The following is a 19,643-nucleotide window of genomic DNA, read 5'->3' as shown; positions in this document are numbered from 1 at the left end:
TGGAAGTTTTCAACAGAGGCTGGGTAGCCATCTGTTAGGGGTGATTTAATTGTGTTTTTCCTGCAAGGCAGGGGGTTGAATGGCGCATGTGGTCTCTTCCAACTCTATTATTCTATGATTCTATGATCATGTTTTAGGCCATTTGGAAACAGGACTTTTCAATAATTTACTTTGGTATATGCAGTGAAGGGATATCTTGGCAGAAAGTTATTGACAGGTGATGACTAGAAATGCATTATATATTTCTCCCTAGAAAGAGTTGCAAGCTGTTTGTGGTGGGTAAACTCCCTGATCATGAAACATGCATTCCATAACATAGAAAAGGTACTTTTTGGCTATAGTTCCCAGAATGTCCTAGGCACTATTATGTTCCAACAAAAGCAACATTTACAAGTTCTGATGCTTTTGAACCGTCTTGGTGACCTGCAATCAATATCTATCTCTCAAATCAGTTTTGATTCTGAACCTCACATATTATCAAAAACCCCAGAAAAGAACAAGGGAAAAATGACATATGCTTACATTGAAATTATTTGGAGCAAAAAAACTTTTCTTCTTTCTCTCCCCCACTTCACATTTTGATTTGTTGCCTAAAATCTATGTTAAGGTTTGAACTTTAGTTGCTCTTGGATTGTGGGATTTGTAGTTCCAAAGCCACTGGGGGAAGCTCTAGAAGGGTAAAGTTTTCAAAAAGTGCCATGTCACAAATCAACCTGTGCTCTCATTTGTTTGTTCAGTATAATAATTTAATGGTTTGCACCATGAAGGGATTTGCATCCACATAAGAAATAAAACTGGATGAGTCCAAAACAATGTATACCACTCTTCTTCTGTGCAAGTCTGCAAGGCTGTTAAACAAGATACATTACCCGAGACACATGGCTCAATTTTTCTCTTTTGTTGTTGATGTCACTGCAGTGCATTGGTGCCTTCAATCAGCTGTCACCAGGAGTCCAAGGTGCAGATGGGGGTCCTCAGAAACAATTTGGAAAGAGCTTTCCCATGTCAAGCATTCACTTCTTTTTTTTTCTTGCTACACCTTGCAGGTTATTCCTCATTTGAGACATTTCTGTGTTTGGCATTCAGATTCAATGCATCAAAGTGCTGTCTTTCCCCATAGCTTCCGTAGGGAGAATTAGAAAAAAAATGGTAATAGAATGGGGCATCAGAAAAATGTTTATGAAAGTCATTGTATCATTTTTGTTGTTATTATTGTTCTTGTGTTGTTGCTGTTGTTGTGTACCTTCAAGTCATTTCTGACATATAGCAATCTTATTTTTTTTCCTTAGCTGCATTTCTTTAATCCCTTTCAGCATTTTATAAATGAAAATCAGGATATATGTGGCCAAGCAATATCAGAGTGTGGCCAAGATGGCAAACATTATTAATAAGGAAGAGAACACCAACTAGAAGCAGGTACAGTTATTTGTTTTTGCCTGAACCTTCTGGGAAGGGCAGGAGTTTGCCTGCTCTTTTCCACCCTCTTGCTACTCTTGCACTTTGAACTTAGTTTTCAGCAACTGAAGTAAACTGATGACAAAGAGGGAAATTGAGAGGAGGAGAAGGAGAAAAATGGGGCATTTTGAAAGCACCTGAAAAGGTGGGATGACAGAAGATCAATCAAGACTGTCTCCTCCAAATGAAGGGTATGTATATTTCTCACTCAGAAAATATATTTCCTGCACAAGAAACTGATCAGAATCTAATTGGTTATTCCCATCTGGAGGAAACCCACTGAACCAATTGTTGAATTATGGATCAACTGGAAAGTAAATCCCTCTGATTCAATAGGTTTACTCTTAGTTGGAACTATCAATAGGATTTAGGCCAGTCTTCATACGTTCTGTGCAAAATCCACTATTCTTTTGGCAGAAAAAGCCATGTATGTTTCCATGTAAGATAATTCCCTGAAAGATCTCACAGAGTGCAAATACATCCTGAGAACTGCACAAAATCTTAATTTCCTCCTGCAATTGAGAGAAAATTGTAGAGATGTTTTATTCAATCATTTATTTCTTTATTTACCCTATTTATACCCCAAAGGTGACTCAAGGCGGCTTACATATGGCAATTATTCTATACCTTAACACATACAAAATAAGCTTAAAATAGATCGATTAAAATTAATACATATTAACATTCAAAAACATTACATTCAATATTAAAATCACGTCATCCAAAATTCGTAGTCTGAGGCTGTAATCATTGCACATGTGCCAAATCCATTATTGCACTAAGCTATTATCCAAAAGCCTGATCCCAAAGCCAAGTTTTTAATTTCCCTCTGAAGGCTATGAGGGAGGAGACTGATCTAATGTCACCAGGGAGGGAGTTCCACAGCTGAGGGGCCACCACTGAGAAGGCGCTGTCTCTCGTCCCCACCAGTCACGCTTGCAAAGCAGGCAGGACCAAGAGCAGGGCCTCCCCAGATGATCTTAATCTCCAAATGGTTCATATACTTGCATGTAAACATAATGTGAAAATGTATGTTTTTGTAGATCTTCCCCCCTCCTTATTTTAAACGAATCTCCCACATATTATCTTCTTTCATTTTTGGTAGAGTACCTCATGAATAACCTTCGTTTTGTTGCTGGTTTCTGAACCTAGTTACTCTTTGGGATTTAGTTTATTGTTAACTTGATAGAGTCAGAATTTATGAGAGGACACGAAGGCCCTTCCTTTTCCTCTTCTTCATTTCAGAACACCAAAAGATTACATTTCCCTACCAAACTTCCCTCTAAATGCAGCATGGACAAGTATTTCATGCAAACAATCTTCAGAAACTTTGAAAATGAAAGCCCCTATCTGTGAGATTGATTGAAGACGAATGATATATTTTTAAAAGTTCTTTACACTTTTCTATTCTTTAAGGCATCCTCTCACAAATCCCATCTTTCCCTAAGAAGAAAGGCTGTGCTTCCCCTTCTGCCCCAACATGTTTTTCTACATAGATCTCCCTTCTGTTGCTTTGGTAAGTCAATCACACTAACAGGTACCAGTTTTTTTTCCTGCAACGGCCTCGGGCTAAGTAGCGCAAATGACAAAAACACTTTGAGGTTGTCATGTGTTAATGCAAAATGCCCCCCAGACCCCACTGCTTATTCATCTTCATCTACCTGACTAATGCTTTTCCCATGTTGTTTTGTGTTGGTAAATTAAAGAAGCCTTCCAGACAGTTCTGTCAACAGTTTACTGAAATTGTGCCTCATTAGTGAGGTTCAGCTGACACATGAGTGTAATTTAATCCTATCGAATTATCACTCAAAAATTCACCAAAAAAACTTGACTTGCCAGACGGAAAAAGCAAAGCTTTAAGGAATAATGACACTGTTTTCTATGGGTAAAGCACAATGTGTCCTAAGGATTCCTGGATTTTGCTTTCCAACAAGGTACCAATTCCATATGTTGTTTTCAAAGAAATAGCTGGAATAGAAATAGAAGGAAGAGAAGAAGAAAAAAGAAATATAACAACACCTTTAAGATTAACTCTGTTTTATTTTAGCATGAGCATTTAAACCAGGAGCATTATTTTAACTGATCTGTTTTTAAGAGCATTTAATCTTTTTGATTGCATTTTATCCTTTTATTCAGAGCCGCATTGTTTAAATATTGTAAAAGGTTTAATTCTATTTTAATATTTACTTTTTGTACTTTTAATTGTACTGGTTTTTTAATTGAAAGCTGCCTTGGATTTCAATCTTGCAGGAAAAGTGGTACTATCAATATATCAATCAATCAATACATCCCACTTCTTCAAATCCTGCTTTGAGTGATATTAAAGCTTCGGGTACAAATCATACTGTTGTGGGAGTGGGATATAATGCAATATGACCCACCTGACACTACTCAAATGAATCATCAATGCACTACAACCAATTCTGGAGAAGAACACAGCCCTCTCACAAACTATGGGTTTTAGGTTTAAGTTTTCCCCTGACATTAAGTCTAGTCGTGTCCGATTCTGGGTGTTGATGCTCATCTGCATTTCTAAGCCAAAGAGCTGGCGTTGTCTGTAGACAGCACTAAGATCATGTGGCCGGCATGACTGCATGGAGCGCCGTTACCTTCCCGCAGAAGTGATACCTACTGATCTACTCACATTTGCATGTTTTCGAACTGCTAGGTTGGCAGAAGCTGGGGCTAATAGCGGAGGCTCATTCCGCTCCCTGGATTCGAACGGCTGACCTTTCAGTCAGCAAGTTCAGCAGCTCAGCAGTTTAATTCACTATGCCACTGTGGGACGGAGGCTTTTATTGGACTACAGATAGCATCCAAATCTATTCTGCTCATTAAAACAGGACACGTAACATAAGATGGTCATGTAGGGACAAGACCCTGCCACAAATCGAGATGCATTTCTGTCCCCATATCTACTCTTTGAGTGATATTTCAGGGCCAATAACATCACTCACAACATCAGAGATACATTTATTTACACTTCTTCCTATATGATATATGCCATCCTATCCCCTCTATACAGTACTCGATATTGGACAGACAAGACATTCATTCACTACACAAGAGGATTAATTGATACAAATGTATAAACCCAAAAACGAGTTGCAAACATTTCAGCTTTCCTGGATATACAGTGCACGATTTACATGTCACAGTCCTTGAACAAGTAAATTACAAAGGAAGACTAGAAAGGGAAATTGCTGAATTGAATTACATTCCAATCCATTAGCAGAGGTATGTACAAAGACAACAGTTTCAGGGCACACTGCATATCTATATATATAAAAGAGTAATGAAATTTCGGCCTAGGACAAAACAACAAAACTACACATCCCAGAAACACTAAACTTGGCAGCACAACCCCTCATCCATGCCTCTACGTTCATACAACAAAAAGAAAAGAAAAAGAAAGTCCTAATTCGAGGGAGAGGAATAATTGTTTTTGTCCAGTTGCTGCCAGTTAGAAAGCTAAGCTCCGCCCACTTGGTCTCCTAGCATCCCACTCAGCCCAGAGGACAGGCAGAGTTAGGCCTCACTTAGGCTTCTTCTACACTGCCTATAAAATACAGATTATCTGATTTTAACTGGATTATATGGCAGTGTAGACTCAAGGACCTTCCACACAGCTATTTAACCCATTTATAATGTCAGGGGAAAACCTTTACCCTTTACCTTAACTACCACCAATTCCTCAATACTTTATTTCCCATACCACCATACTGCACCACAGCAACGCGTGGCAGGGCTCAGCTAGTCTATATATATATAAATGTAATGTTCGTTTTACTATGGAATAAACAGCAAAACCACTAAACCCAATCACACCAAATTTGGCCACAAAAGACATAGTCATCCAAAATATGTCTTTCAATAAAAAAACCCCTAGAAAAATAGTCCAAATTACAGAGGATGAGGAAGAGCTTTTCTCCCCTTAACTGCCAGTTACAAAAGTAGGCTCTGCTGCCTTTAGCCCCCCCCCCCCCCCGCACTGTCTTTAGGCCCCGCCCCCTTCATATTCTAGCAACTCCCTCAGCCAAGATGGCACTCAGAGCACTAGCAGTTAGGCCTCTTCGACACAGCCTATAAAATACAGATTATCTGATTTGAACTGGATTATCTGGCAGTGTAGACTCAAGGCTCTTCCACACAGCTATATTACCCAGAATGCCAAGGCAGGATAATCCACAGTATCTCCTTTGAACTGGATTAGCTAGAGTTCAGTGTGGATTTTATACAGCTGTGTAGAAGGGGCCTCATATAATCCACTTCTAAGCAGATAGTATAAGATTATAAATATAATATGAAATAATTACTGTGGTATAATACGGCACAATATAATCTCTAAAACCAGGACAGTAAATAAAGAGCAACACTCTGAAAGCAGGGAAATTAGAAATCCCAGAAAGGAAACAATCAGGGCCAGCTAGCACTTCCCAACAAAGGATTCCCCAGGCAGGAAGCAGCCAGGCTTTGAAGCTGCAAGGCCATTAAATGCTAATCAAGATGCCTAACTGCAGCATTCACCCCACCACACCGAGACTATTAATTGCTATTCAAACTGGCCAACCAAGGGTTCCGCAAGGTAGAAAGCGGCCAGGCTTGCAAGCAGCAAGGCTATTCAGTACTTTTCAACCTGGTCAACCGAAATTTCCCCTAGGTGAAAAATCCACAGGCTTTGAAGCCACAAGGCTACTCCGTCCCATTCAACCTGGCCTAGCAAGGATTCCCTATGTAGAAAGCAGCCAGGTCTTTAATCTGCAAGACTATTCAGTGCAATTCAATCTGGCCAAACAAGGATTCCCCTACAAAGGAAGTAGCCAGGCTTCAAAGCGGCTCTTTGATGAGGATACTACTCCAGCTACTCCAGAAAACGGCCAGGTTTTTAGTCTGCAAGGCTATTCACTGCTATTCCACCTGGTCAACAAATGATTCCCATAAGCCACAGCAATGCATGGCCGGGCAAAGGTACTATTCATACAAGAATTCTCACTACATAAAACAAAAAGAAACTTCTCAGAGAGTTTTGAACCCTGGGAATTTGATTTTACATAAGCAGATTTATTGCTTTCACATAACAACTAACCAATATAAGATCTGAAATATTTGTATCATATTATGCAGCTCTTTGAAAATGTAGATTAAGGATCATGATTTGCATCTGTCTGGATATGTTTCATCCCACTCACAGTACTGGGCAAATGTGTGTTATACCTGAGCACTGATTTACACATGCTAAGAAGTGGGTTTATTTCAAAGTGCTGCTACATCCCTTCTTTTTCTCTCCCTTTAGGATGGCTTCTGAGCACACATGGCTGTTTCCTCACCCCTCTTCTCCCCTATCAGAGTTTTTCTATCCAAGGGCAACACGTCTGCTCAGTCAGCATGGGAAAATGCTGACCTTATCACAGAATTACTACCTTAGGAGTCACTGAATATACTACAGAATTGTTGCTTTGTGGTTTTTCCTGCCTCTTTGGCCTTTATCCCACATGCAGGGGGAAAGTGGGCAAAAGCAGAGGGAATAGTCTTACTTTGTTCCCCACCATCTTTCCCTGTTTTCTGGGATGGCCAGTCATCCCATGTCCTTTCCCCGTCTTCTCTGTCTTTTGTCATTTCAAACCATTTAGAGTCAGGTAGCACTCCTGAAGATGGACTCTGGGCTCCATTTCTATGTGCTGCAGAAACAGAGCCCCACCGGAAGTGCCCTTAAGTCATGTGATGGCCTGTGTGGGACTCCCAGTTAGGGAGCTCCATTTCCGAAGTGCATGAACAGAGCCCTAAACCCACCTGATGAGGTCCAATGTTAACATTGTTTTTCTACTCTTTTAAATCCACAGTACAATTTCCTTTCTTCATCTAAAATGCATGTGGGCTGCACCCCATCCACAACATTGCTATGAATGTCACTCTTTTTCAACAATCAGACATTTAATTCCTTTCTCTCCTTGGTTTCACCTTTGTTTTTCATATCCTCCACCTCTGTTCCCTTTCCCATCCTTTTTCTCTCATCCTCATTCTTCCCTGCTGTAGCCCTTACAATGCCTTGCTATATTTATATCTTTTCTTCCATCCCTGAATCCCTCCCTTTTGTTGTTTTCTGTCATCTTCTTCCTCCTGCAAGTTGCTTCTGGTGTGAGAGAATCAGCCATCTTCAAAGACGTTGCCCAGGGGATGCCTGGATGTGTTATGATCCTGCGGGGAGGCTTCTCTCATGTGTTTTTAAATACATTATAACTGTACCCTGAATTCGCTTCTAACACGATAAATAAATAAAATCTTCTTCCTCCTTATCCCATTCCCCCCTTTCCCTTTTCCTCCTCACATGCAATTATTGGCAACATGTCTTCTCCTTTTTTTCCTGTTTTTCTTTTTCTAATTCTGTTTCTCCACCCTCCTCACAATTCTTAGTTGTATTCATCTTTGCCATCCTTTTCTGGTTCCTTTTCCATTATGAACTATAATTGATATGTTTTATTGGGATTATTTTCTCTATGTATTTTGATTGGTTCTTTTGATCCGTTTGCTATGATTTTACCTTTTGGATTGTAAGTGTGATTGATACTATGTATATTATTTTTTGTTGTAAGCCACCCCGAGTCCTCAAGTGGAGGGGGCGGGATATAAATAAATTATTATTATTATTATTATTATTATTATTATTATTATTATTATTATTATTATTATTATTTTATTGTATGACACAGCAAACAAGATAGATATGCTGGATTTCGTTTCACAAAATCACAAGTCGAAGACTTCCCAAATGTCTAGGACTGTGTGATGTATTTTCGAATGATGCGTGCAGATCCCAGTAGGGTGGCCTTTTGCAGTTGACAGATCATAATTTTGTCAATGTCTATTGTTTCCAAATGCCGGCTGAGATCCTTTGGCATGGCACCCAGTGTGCCCATCACCACCGGGACCACCTGCACTGGTTTCTGCCGGAGTCTTTGAAGTTCAATCTTGAGCTCCTGATAGCGGCTGAGTTTTTCCTGTTGTTTTTTGTCAATGCGACTGTCACCTAGGATGGCAACATCAATGATCCAAACCTTTTTCTTTTCCACAACTGTGATGTCTGGTGTGTTGTGTTCCAGAACTTTGTCAGTCTGGATTCGGAAGTCCCACAGTATCTTTGTGTGCTCATTTTCCAATACTTTTGCAGGTTTGTGATCCCACCAGTTCTTTACTGCTGGGAGGTGGTACTTGTGGCATAAGTTCCAATGAATCATTTGGGCCACATAGTTGTGCCTCTGTTTGTAGTCTGTCTGTGCGATTTTCTTACAGCAGCTGAGGATATTATTATTATTATTATTATTTTCACAAATTATCTTGGCTTACCTATGTCTTCTCTCTCCTCCTCAAGAACTCTTTTCCTCTCTCATTTTTTTCTTTCTACTACCATTTCTCCTAAGTGCACTCAGTACTTTCCTTCCCCCTTTCTTTCCCTCTGGCTTTCAAACTCTTTCTACTATAACTCTCCTATCACAGTGCCTGACTGGGATATTTTATGATACTCAGTGTTGTAAAAATTTCAGATATTGCTAGGAAAAGTTTATGTTTTTCAGTCCAAAGTAGGGTTTAGGAAACTTTATTTGGTTAGATTTCAGTACCAATATGTTGTTAAAACAGTTGTATGGTTGGGGGGGGGGGGGGGAGAGAGATCGCTTGACCAAATTCAATTCTTTTACTATCACAGGAGGCCTATGATAAAGTGGAAACTCTGGTCACTTGCAATTTGCTGTCTGCATTACATGCTGGGAAGAACAAAACATAAACAAATCTACTTTTTTCCACTCGGGAACAGCTGATATCTTGTGCAAATGTAATACTTTTCAGTGATTGGAGGGTGCCTCTGTAACTCTTCCTGCAGGCTTTCCATATTTAATGAGATTTTACAGTTCCAGCATAAATTAGCAGCATTCTAGGACCTTTCTCAGACCTGCTTTCCCTCTCCATGTACGAGGGTTGAATGAAAAGTAATGCCTCCACCTTTGTTACTTGGGTTTGGATGGGAATATTTTAATAAATCAAACGCAGAAATAATCCTTAAAATGTGCTCTTTAACTGCCACTATTCACTTTTCCACATTATCACCAGACAATTGGATACATTTCTGCCAATGATGAACAAGTTTTCTGAAGCCGTCACAGAACAAGTTGACACTCTGTTTCCGCAACCAGCATCTCACAGTACCCATCGTGCACAGATCTTCCAAAAGCCAAGCAAAGAATAATGTGACCTACACATTCTCGTGAAATGCCGATTATGCTTGAAATTTCTCTCTGAGTAATACAACGATTATCCTGGATCAATCTGTCAATGTTTTGCTTGTGAAACTCGGTGGTTGCTGTCACAGAACGTCCAATTCTTTGTTTGTCACACAAGTCAAATGTTCCCACCTCAGCATCTTTAAACTTACTTGCCCAACAACGCACAGTATTCACATCAACACAATCACCATAAACAGCTTACATTCTCTGATGAATCTCCTTTGGGATGACACCTTCTGCTGTCAAGAATTCAATGACTGCACATTGCTTAAGTGACATTGACTGACCATCTGTGCAGGGTTCCATACTTCACACTTTAACAACACAACCGTTCAATGCTAAGGCTTCCCACCAAATGAAACTGTAGAGGAGAGTCTACTGAACAAGCCAGTACCTGCTGCATACCAGTACTGCCATCTGTCGAGGAGTTACGAAGGTGGAGGCATTACTTTTCATTCAACCCTCGTACTTTTCACATTCCACAGATTTCACTGCTGGCTTTGCTTAACATACAGTTTTTTCATGCAGGTTCTATATATGCACACAGTACTGCTTGATGCTTTTCTTAAGTTGACAGGTAAAAACAGAGAACTCTATGTGAAACTCTACAGATAAATAGCATGCCAGTTAACAGTATATTCTGAGTTGAATAATGCAGAAAATGCAACATACTGCATCTTCCTGGAGCAAAAATTTGTGATGTAACAGAGAGGCTGACAAGGTTTGTCAAACCCGCTGACATCACCTCTTCCTTTTGGGCCATGTGGAAATTAAGGTGTAGCTTTCAAGTACAGTAATAACAAGGAATTACAAGTCTATGGGTAGGAAGTTGAAGGACCTTGATGGCACAGGTCAACATTTCATCTCGCCTCCCAGTTCAAGAATACGGCCCAGGAAGGGAAAGAAGACTAATGGAAGTGAATAACTGGCTTTGCAGATGGTACGGGCAGGAACAATTTGGCTTCTTGGATGATGGTTTAATGAAGTTTGATTTCTGGCAAAGAATGGTTGCACCTCTCAATGGTGGACAGAAATGTTTTTTCCTATGACTCTTTCAAACCTGATCAGAAGGGCTTTAAACTGAACTATGTTGGGATGAAGACAATATTCTAAAAAACAGAATTTCATCAGGACACAATAGGCAAGAAGTATAATTCAGTAGTGGGAAGGGAATAAGCTTTAAACAAGCAGCTAAGGGTCTTTGGTGTCTCTAGAGTCTAAACTAATGAACTAAGCATGGGAAATAAACAAGATGAACTTGAATTCTTAACACAACAAAGCAAATATAATACAATAGACATCACTGGTGGGATGAGTCTCATGATTAGATTGTAGTATTAGGAGAGCATAACCTATGTCAGAGAAACAGACCAAACTGGAAATGATGAGAAATAACATCATTTGTAAAAAAAAATGCTTACACCTTTAAGGAGATCCATGATGTAAATCTTGGAAGCCTTGTTGAGAGTATCGGGGTAAACATTGGGGGGGGGGGGAAGCAAAACAGGATTTACTTTAGTCAAACTGAGAATTTTCGATAATGCCTTCTTGGAAGAGATGACCAAGTATTCAGAAAAGAGACATGTAGTAGTAATGTGAGATTTCAAGTATCCTGATATTTGTTGGAAGAATATCAGGATACAAATTCCTCACTTAGCTTTCAGACAATTTCATGGTCCAGAAGGTGGAAAAAAATAAGGGGGGTCCGCTTTTTATATTTGATCCTAACCAACAATCTCCAGAGCAGCAGAAAACAACCTTGCCCTCTCTTCAATATGACATCATTTCATATATTTAAACAGGGTTATTATGTTCCCTCTCAGCTTTATTTTCTCCAAGCTAAACATATCTACATCTTTCAGTCGTTCCCCATAGGGCTTGATTCCCAAATCTTTGATCCTTTTGCTCACTTTTCTCTGGACACCATTTCAGCTTATCAATATCCTTCTTGAATTGCCATGCCCAAAACTGGACACAGTATTTCAGATGAGGTCTGACTGAAACAGAATGAAGTGGGACTATGATTTCCCTTGATTTCAACACTATTGAATGCATCCTAGAATCATGTTGGCTTTTTGTGATACTATACTTTCCTCGATCAAGACAATACTGATATTGATGTAGTCTAGAATCACACTGGGATTTTTACCTATTGCATCAAATGGTTGACTCATGTTCAGCTTGATATCTAATATGACTCATGTACTGTTGACAAGCTAGGTGTAATGTGAGACAGTTGTACAGTCTGTGTGTGCATATGTGTTGACAGTTATGGGCTTGGATGACCATTGTTCGTTGTATGTACATGACTCAAACTGTGAGGGACTCCACATCCCCTTTTGGAGACCATCAGTCATCCAAAATTATTTGCAGCAGGAAAGCAGTTACTTTTCAACCAATATAGAAATTTTGATCATGGGCTGCAGTCATCAATTACTACCAATTATATTCCATTTTGCCACAGTTGATCTGTTTCTTTCATATGACTTATATTATGCCAATCTAGTGAAAATCCATGGCTTTTCATCTGCAGATTTTCATTAAAATTCTAGTAGTTCTATGTTAAATAAGGAATACGAATTGCCAGATAATGCATGGTTTTTCATTGCTGGTAGTTTGCAAAAAAGAAAAGAAAAAAAAGGTGTGTGTGTGTGAAGATTGTTCCAGAATGATAAGTGTTGCTAGCATCCCACTTAAAAATCTCACTATTCTTCCATCTTTTTTTAAGAATGGACTTCATCCATTTTAAAATAAAAGAAATTGGATTCAGTAGGTTCTGTGTTCTTTTTCAATGACATTTAGCAGTTCGACTTAAAAATACAGAAGATAGCATTATAAGTTTTACCCAAAATGATTATGACAGCCATTTGAATAAAATACAGATTTTGCAAGCTGTAGAGCATATCATTAGAACACATCCTGGCCTAAGGTTTGGTTCACAAACTACAGCGCTCGAACCAAGTCATTAAATCTATCTAAAAGGGCCTCATTTGAGAAGCAATAAAATTTTTAATCATTTTATTATTAAAAGAGTGTTTAATATGTAGCTAATTAAATGCCAAAGGCAGGTTATCTGAGTTTAACCTTCAAAAAGAAAATGATGTATCAAAGTCTGCCTCTGGCATCATGGGATAGAAATGTCATCCTCATAATCATTGCGTGACAACTAGCTAGTGGCCTTTTCTGAGGTATAGTTAAATTACCTGATTAAATTAATAGCCATTTAGATGTTTTAGGAACTGCACAGACCTATACTAAATGAAAATTAGCTCCATTATATTTTCTGAGTGAGCTAGATAGACCCTAAAATAAAACACGTATGCCATTGTCCACATTTTTTAGATTAAGCAATTAAAAGCCCTTTCTAAAAAGCGACTCATTTTCTATAATGTGCCAGCAAGTAGATCTGCCCTAATGATCACAAGATATGTTTTTATCTCTGGTTTTTCTGTTTATACTGCTGATATGAAACCAGTCAACTTGCTGATTGTATTCATTGTAAGAGTTAAATTTGCATTATTTGTCAGCTACAGTTGGCTCTAACATTTACAGATTTAAACTCTGACAGATTTGATTATTTGCTTATTCAGCATAATATACTTCAATAATACACTTTATTTATATTCCACTTTATCTCCCTGAGGGGACTCAGAGCAGATTACAGATACATATACAGTAGAGTCTCACTTATCCAAGCTAAACGGGCCGGCAGAAGCTTGGATAAGGAGAGATTAAGGAAAAGGCTATTAAACATCAAATTAGGTTATGATTTTACAAATTAAGCACCAAAACATCATGTTATACAACAAATTTCACAGAAAAGGTAGTTCAATACGCAGTAATGTTATGTTGTAATTACTGTATTTACGAATTTAGCACCAAAATATCACGATGTATTGAAAACATTGACTACAAAAATGGCTTGGATAATCCAGAGGCTTGGATAAGCGAGGCTTGGATAAGTGAGACTCTACTGTATATGGCAAACATTCAATGCCATTATACAATTGACAGAGACAGACAGATGCAGGCTTCCCTCTTTCATTTCTGGCATTTGGAGGCTGTGCTCGACTCGGCCATGGGGAGGTGCTTTTGTTCCATTTTCCACACTGAGGAGTCTGTCAATCAAACCGCCGGCATGTTATTCCTCACTATTTATCTTCTCACAGCTGTTTTTGAACTGCTAGGGTAGGCAGAAGCTAGGCTAACAGCGGGACCTCACCCCGCCCAAGGCTTGAATTGTCAATCTTTTGGTCGGCAAGATCTTTGTAGCTGGAGGTTTAACCGGCTGTGCTATGGCTGCATCCCAGTAGGTTCTCTTTAGGAACCTTTTGGTCCTCCAAGGCAACTCAACCTCTGCTGATATAACAGAACGTAGAAAAATGCACTAAACGATAGTTTGCAAAATGGAAACTGTAGGCGTTATTCTAGAAAATGTTGGGCTGTGAGCCTCAAAGTCTTCAATGCAACTACCAAATCTTCTATAAAATCTCTGGATAGTGTTAGACAAGCCACCGTCTTTTAGCAAGTGACTCAGTCTGTACTGATATGGTAGCAATACTACCAGCCTAGTTTGCCATCTCATCATATATTATGGTTTGGGGAAAGCATTTTCTTGAGTAAATGCTGTAACCAGAGAGTATAAAATATTTAATCCCCCCTTTAAGCCCATAGACAAAATGCACTGGCCATAGTATATATCAAAGCTTTTAAAACTGTGGGTCACAACCCCATTTGAGATCTTCAAACTGAATGCTGGGGTAACAAAAAAATGTCTAAAACCTAGTGGCCGTTTTAGACATTTATATAAATCCCAGAGAAAAAAGGAGAGTCAACAGACTATATTGTGTCACTTGAGGCTGCAAACCAAGCATGCCAGCATCTCATAACAATGTTGAAGATACTCTATGTCCTGCAGTATCAAATATTCAATGAAGATTTAATTCTTTATGTAAAATATACCATTTAATCAGCTCCCTGTTCAAGCATTAACATTAAAGGAATTATCCAAGGCACTGAACTTGTTTTAGGGTTAGAGCTCTGCGCCTCGGATAATTTCATTAACATTCTGACTAAAGACAGATTGCTAACTGTGTCTGCTTATAGGGAGCATACTATGCCTCTATTGAAACAGCTCCACTGACTGCTGACAAGTTTCCAGGCCCAATTCAAAATGCAGGTTATTATCTACAAAGCCTTATATGGTTCGGGACCAGCCTATCTTTGCAACCGCATCTCTTTTTATGAACCAGCCCGGACTCTGAGGTCCACTGGGGAGGCCCTCCTCTCAGTCTCACTGCCTTCATAAGTATGGTTGGTGGGGACGAGAGAGAGGGCTTCTCGGTGGTGGTCCCCCAGCTCTGGAATGCCCTCCCCAGGGAAATTAGGCTAGCCCTCACCCTCCAATGTTCTCGGTCCAACCTAAAAACTTGGCTTTTTAACCAAGCTTTCCAATAGGTATAGAGCCCAAAAAGCTTTAATTGTAGACCCATTGGTTTTCACTGAAAGCACTTTATATGACTGGTTAGTTGTCATTCATTACTGTAACATTTTAGGGTTGATTAATTTTATTGTGGTATTGATTTATGTATTGATTATGTAAATTATGTTTTCCTTTGATATTGATTTATCTGTGTTTATTGCACCTTATATATTGTTACATTATGAGTGCTTGTTGTAAGCCACCCCGAGTCACTTTTGGGAGATGGTGGTGGGGTAGAAATAAATTTTATAATAATAATAATAATAATAATAATAATAATAATAATAATAAGAAGAAGAAGAAGAAGAAGAAGAAGAAGAAGAAACCTGGACCAGATGCACCAATAGCCATGGCCACTTTAAACAGATAAAGAAACTAGAATCTTCCAAAACGCAGAAGGAGACGTGAATGGATGCATGTGTGGCATATTGTGATGTGTGGATGCAGCTCCATTTCATAAGAAAAATCTTTTCTTCCAAATTATTAGGGATATTTTGTCCTGAATACAGGCAGTCCCTGAGTTACAAACATCTGACTTAGAATTGGCTCATAGTTAAGAATGAGGATGAGACAGCTGCTGATAGCAGGAACTGAGAGAAATCTATCCCTCAGAAAGGAAATTCACTTGGGGAAAAGGTATCTCAACTTATCACCAATTCCACGAACCAAAATTTCAAAACCTATCTTATTCATAACTTGGGGACTGCCTGTATTGCAAACGGAAAGGAAATTGAAACATAGTATTAACCACCTTTGTTTAACTTTATAGAGGCTGAAAAGCAGTATGCAGATACAATCCAATTCTGATGGCCTGTCACTTTTATTGCTCCACAGCATAACCTCTACATTAATACACTTATTAAAAATGATAAAGAAATGCTAATTTATCTCTTTCTTCTCCTTTTCTTTTTAAAAACAAATTCATCCAATTATCAGCCTGTGCATCTTTTAGTTTCCGGTTACTGGGAGAAATCTGTTGAGGTTGCAGACTTTTCTCCCATTTAGTTGCATAAATGTGTGAAACTAAAATTTTGTATCTTTGAAATATGTGCACAAAGATCCTTTAGTCTACAAGAAAATTACACTAATATAGATATACCTTTTAAATGTATGCACAATAAAAATGCATTAAAAAGGCCTACTTCAGAGAAAGCGCAAAGGGCAATCTGCCCCAAGTTTCATGCAAAAATAAAAGTTAGATATGAAAAATGGCAGGAAGAAAATGTAGATACATTTAAATGAATGCAGCCAAGGCTGAAAGTTTTTTGGATCTCTGACATTCATGTACCCTTACAGTAGAGATGGGCTCAAGTTATCGGTATTCTTTTTTTTTCTGTGACAGTTTTTACCCTTTTGGTTGTCCAGACAGGATAATGGGTGTATTCTGCAGTTCCACAACTGCACCTCACAAATATGACACTCATAGAGAAGCACTCTACATCTTTACTCAGATGGAAACCCCACAATGTTCAGTGGGATTAACTCCTAGGGAAGTGCACATAGGATTTGTGGTGTCTAACTTTTTAAAACCTATTGTCTTTTTTTTTTAAATAAGATTTTGGATTGTCTCTAATTTTTTTTTAACTATTTGATGGATTTAGAGTTTATTGAGTGTTTATTGGTTTGGGGTAGGGCATGAAGAGGCAATAAATAAATGCCTTGAATGAATTCATAATCAAATTAGCAAGTCTGAAGCTTTATGATCAGAATTTGTTGCTCTGGAAGGTGGAACTTTTGTGTCTGTCATTTTTTTACATGTTTTTAATTATAATCTAATAAGTGCTGCATGTCCAAAGTTACTGAAGTGTTAGTTGGCATGCTTAGGCCATAGAAATCGATATTTATGATTTCTGAAGGAGCAAGGTTTTCCCCTCATTTGAGCACCCTTGTTGCTTTTTGATTTACACAGTGGCCTTGGGAGAGGTAAAGGTAGAACAGACAGACTGTGAAGACTTGAGCACCCAAGAAGGCGAGAACTAAAAGATAAATCCTCTTGAGATAATTTTTATTAGCCCTTGGGATAAAAGTCATCCCTGACAGTGATGATTTAACACTATCTTGAGGCAAGAGAGAAGCTCCCCAAGAAGCAATGAAAGCATCTTTACCTCCTCCAAGTACTCTTTCCCTTGAGCTCTCTTCTGCTTTTGACACTTGGGTTGTTATCTTTACATTTGGGGTCAGATAGGAATCACATGAGTCCAATCCTCCAAGCGTCCATGCCTTGTGAGAATGAACTGTCTCTTCTGGAAACAGGAGGATTGAAGCTCCAAAGGGTATCTGAAATAACATAATAAGCTGAAATTCAGAGCTGGTAGGGTGGGGAGTCTTTTCATCTCACCAGATCTCAAAGTACTTCACAGCTTTGGAGAGTTACCATGGGCAGGGGAATCACTTCAGCGCCATGCTGAACATTTATCAGAGCGCAGCAAGCCTCCTCTGAACAATCTGTGACAAGATCTGAAGAACGACAGTGAGAACCGCTTGCAATTACCACAGCAGGCAGTGCATAAGGACATCGGCTGAAAGCCATATTCTTCCTTTTGTGGATATTTGTTCCCATTAAGCAGTCGGAACCAGCCTTTTGGTCATAAGCTGTACATTCAAGCTGTGTGTGAAAAATAATGGCCAAATTACAAATACTTTCTGTATTTTGTGGGGAGATTTGCTCAGGCACAGACACGAGAGCAGAAAAACCAGGCAGATCTCCTTTTCCAAAAACTAGAGGTTAGATTGGTGCAATTATCAGCTTAATTGAGAATCCCTTATCTGGAATTCCCAAATGCAAAATATTTCAAAACATGGTTGAGATAGTAATATCTCTGATTTCTGATGGTTCACTGTACACAAACTTTTGACCACATCACATTGCAGAAAATAAGCGTCCTAGGACACCTAGAGCCTTCTCCAGGGACGGAGCTCCATGGCAGCCATCACACGTTGTCATGCGACTTCCAACTGTGCTCTGCCCCCAACCAGGATGAAAGCATCATTCCCCACAACATGATAGCCAGCATGCTTCTGCCCTTTTTGGGGTGCTGTTTCCCCTGTATGATGGGGAAACCGTTTCACCATGCCTGCTGGAGAAACAGCACAAAAGGGAGTAATTTTGTGTCTAAAATTACCTTCAGAATATGCATATAAGGGGTAAATGAAATATAAATGAATTTTATTTTTTCACTTGGGTCCCATCTCTAAGATATCTCATTTTGTAGTACACTAGCTGTGCCCGGCCATGCGTTGCTGTGGCGTTGTCTGGTTGTGTTGGTGAGAAATTGTTGAGGTAGTGGTGGTATTGAATGTCTGTTGTATGATTGCCTTTATGTTTAGTATGCATTTGGTTGTTTGTGTACTGTGAAAGTGGTGAGGGTAGAGGGGGTCTATGTCCCTGTGTAGTATTGTATAGTATTTATACGTTGTCCATGTGTTGTGAATGCTTGGATTGTGTCCTGCTGCATAGTAGAAAGGGTTGGGCTGGATGGCCCTTAGGGGTCTCTCCAAACTCTTGGATTCTATGCTTCTATTATTATTATTATTATCATCATCATCATCATCATCATCATCATCATCTTCATCATCATCATCATTATTATGTAGAGGCTGGATGGCCATCTGTCAGGAGTGCTTGGATTGTGTCCTGCATGGCAGAATTGGGTTGGGCTGGATGGCCTTTAGGGGTGTCTTCTAACTGTCTGATGCTATGATTCGATGTGTCTACACTGCCATATAATCCAGTGCAAATTAGATAATCGGTGGAAGAGGCCTAAGTGAGGCCCAACTGTGCCTGTCCTGGCTGAGTAGGTTGCTAGGAGACCAAGTGGGCGGAACTTAGCCTTGTAACTGGCAGCAATTGGATAAAAACAATTATTCCTCTCTCTCTAATTGGGACTTTATTTTTCTTTTCTTTTTGTTGTATCAACCTAGAGCCGTGGATGATGGGTTGTGTTGTCAAATTTGGAGGTTGGGGGGCTTGTAGTTTTGTTGTTTTGTCCGCTGCCCTGATGCCGTCACTCTTTTATATATATAGATGTAAGTATAATTATTCCATAAAAAATAAAACAAACAAAACCCCAAATACTTCTGGTCCCAAGCATTTTGGATAAAGAATATTCAATCTGTAATTAGAATTCATTGCCAGAGAGGTTTTGCTTCTCACCAGTCTATAAATCCCAGGATTCTATGTGGTAGTTAAAGGGTAGTTAAAGGGGCTTCAAAATGCATGGTGTACAGTGAAACAGATAATTGCAGCAACCCTAACCCTTCAAAAATGATTTTTCTTAAGTATTCTCACCATCTCATACCCTCCAACAGTCCCACTTAAAACTCAGCAGTAATTCTCTCCTCTGATTCTCCCCTTTGTCTTATGTTCATTTTAGTTGTTGCAAACTGAGTTCAAAATGCAAAAGAAAATTGCCCTCTATTAACTTAGCTAAAGG

At 39.1% G+C, this 19,643-nt stretch overlaps 1 long non-coding RNA gene across 1 annotated transcript in view; it reads left to right on the top strand.

The window, feature by feature from the left end:
* LOC103283035 (uncharacterized) overlaps positions 1-19,643 on the top strand; it is a 63,573-nt gene that overhangs the window by 33,469 nt on the left and 10,461 nt on the right. The window contains exons 3-5 of the long non-coding RNA XR_001729836.2: positions 1,290-1,416; positions 1,511-1,646; positions 2,872-2,971. This is a non-coding gene — a long non-coding RNA (uncharacterized LOC103283035). The remainder of the gene's footprint in view (positions 1-1,289; positions 1,417-1,510; positions 1,647-2,871; positions 2,972-19,643) is intronic.

Source organism: Anolis carolinensis, chromosome 1 (assembly GCF_035594765.1).
Source record: "Anolis carolinensis isolate JA03-04 chromosome 1, rAnoCar3.1.pri, whole genome shotgun sequence".
Taxonomy (NCBI): Eukaryota; Metazoa; Chordata; class Lepidosauria; order Squamata; family Dactyloidae; genus Anolis; species Anolis carolinensis.
Note: the sequence above shows the minus strand (reverse complement) of the source record. Positions and strands in the feature narration are given on the sequence as shown.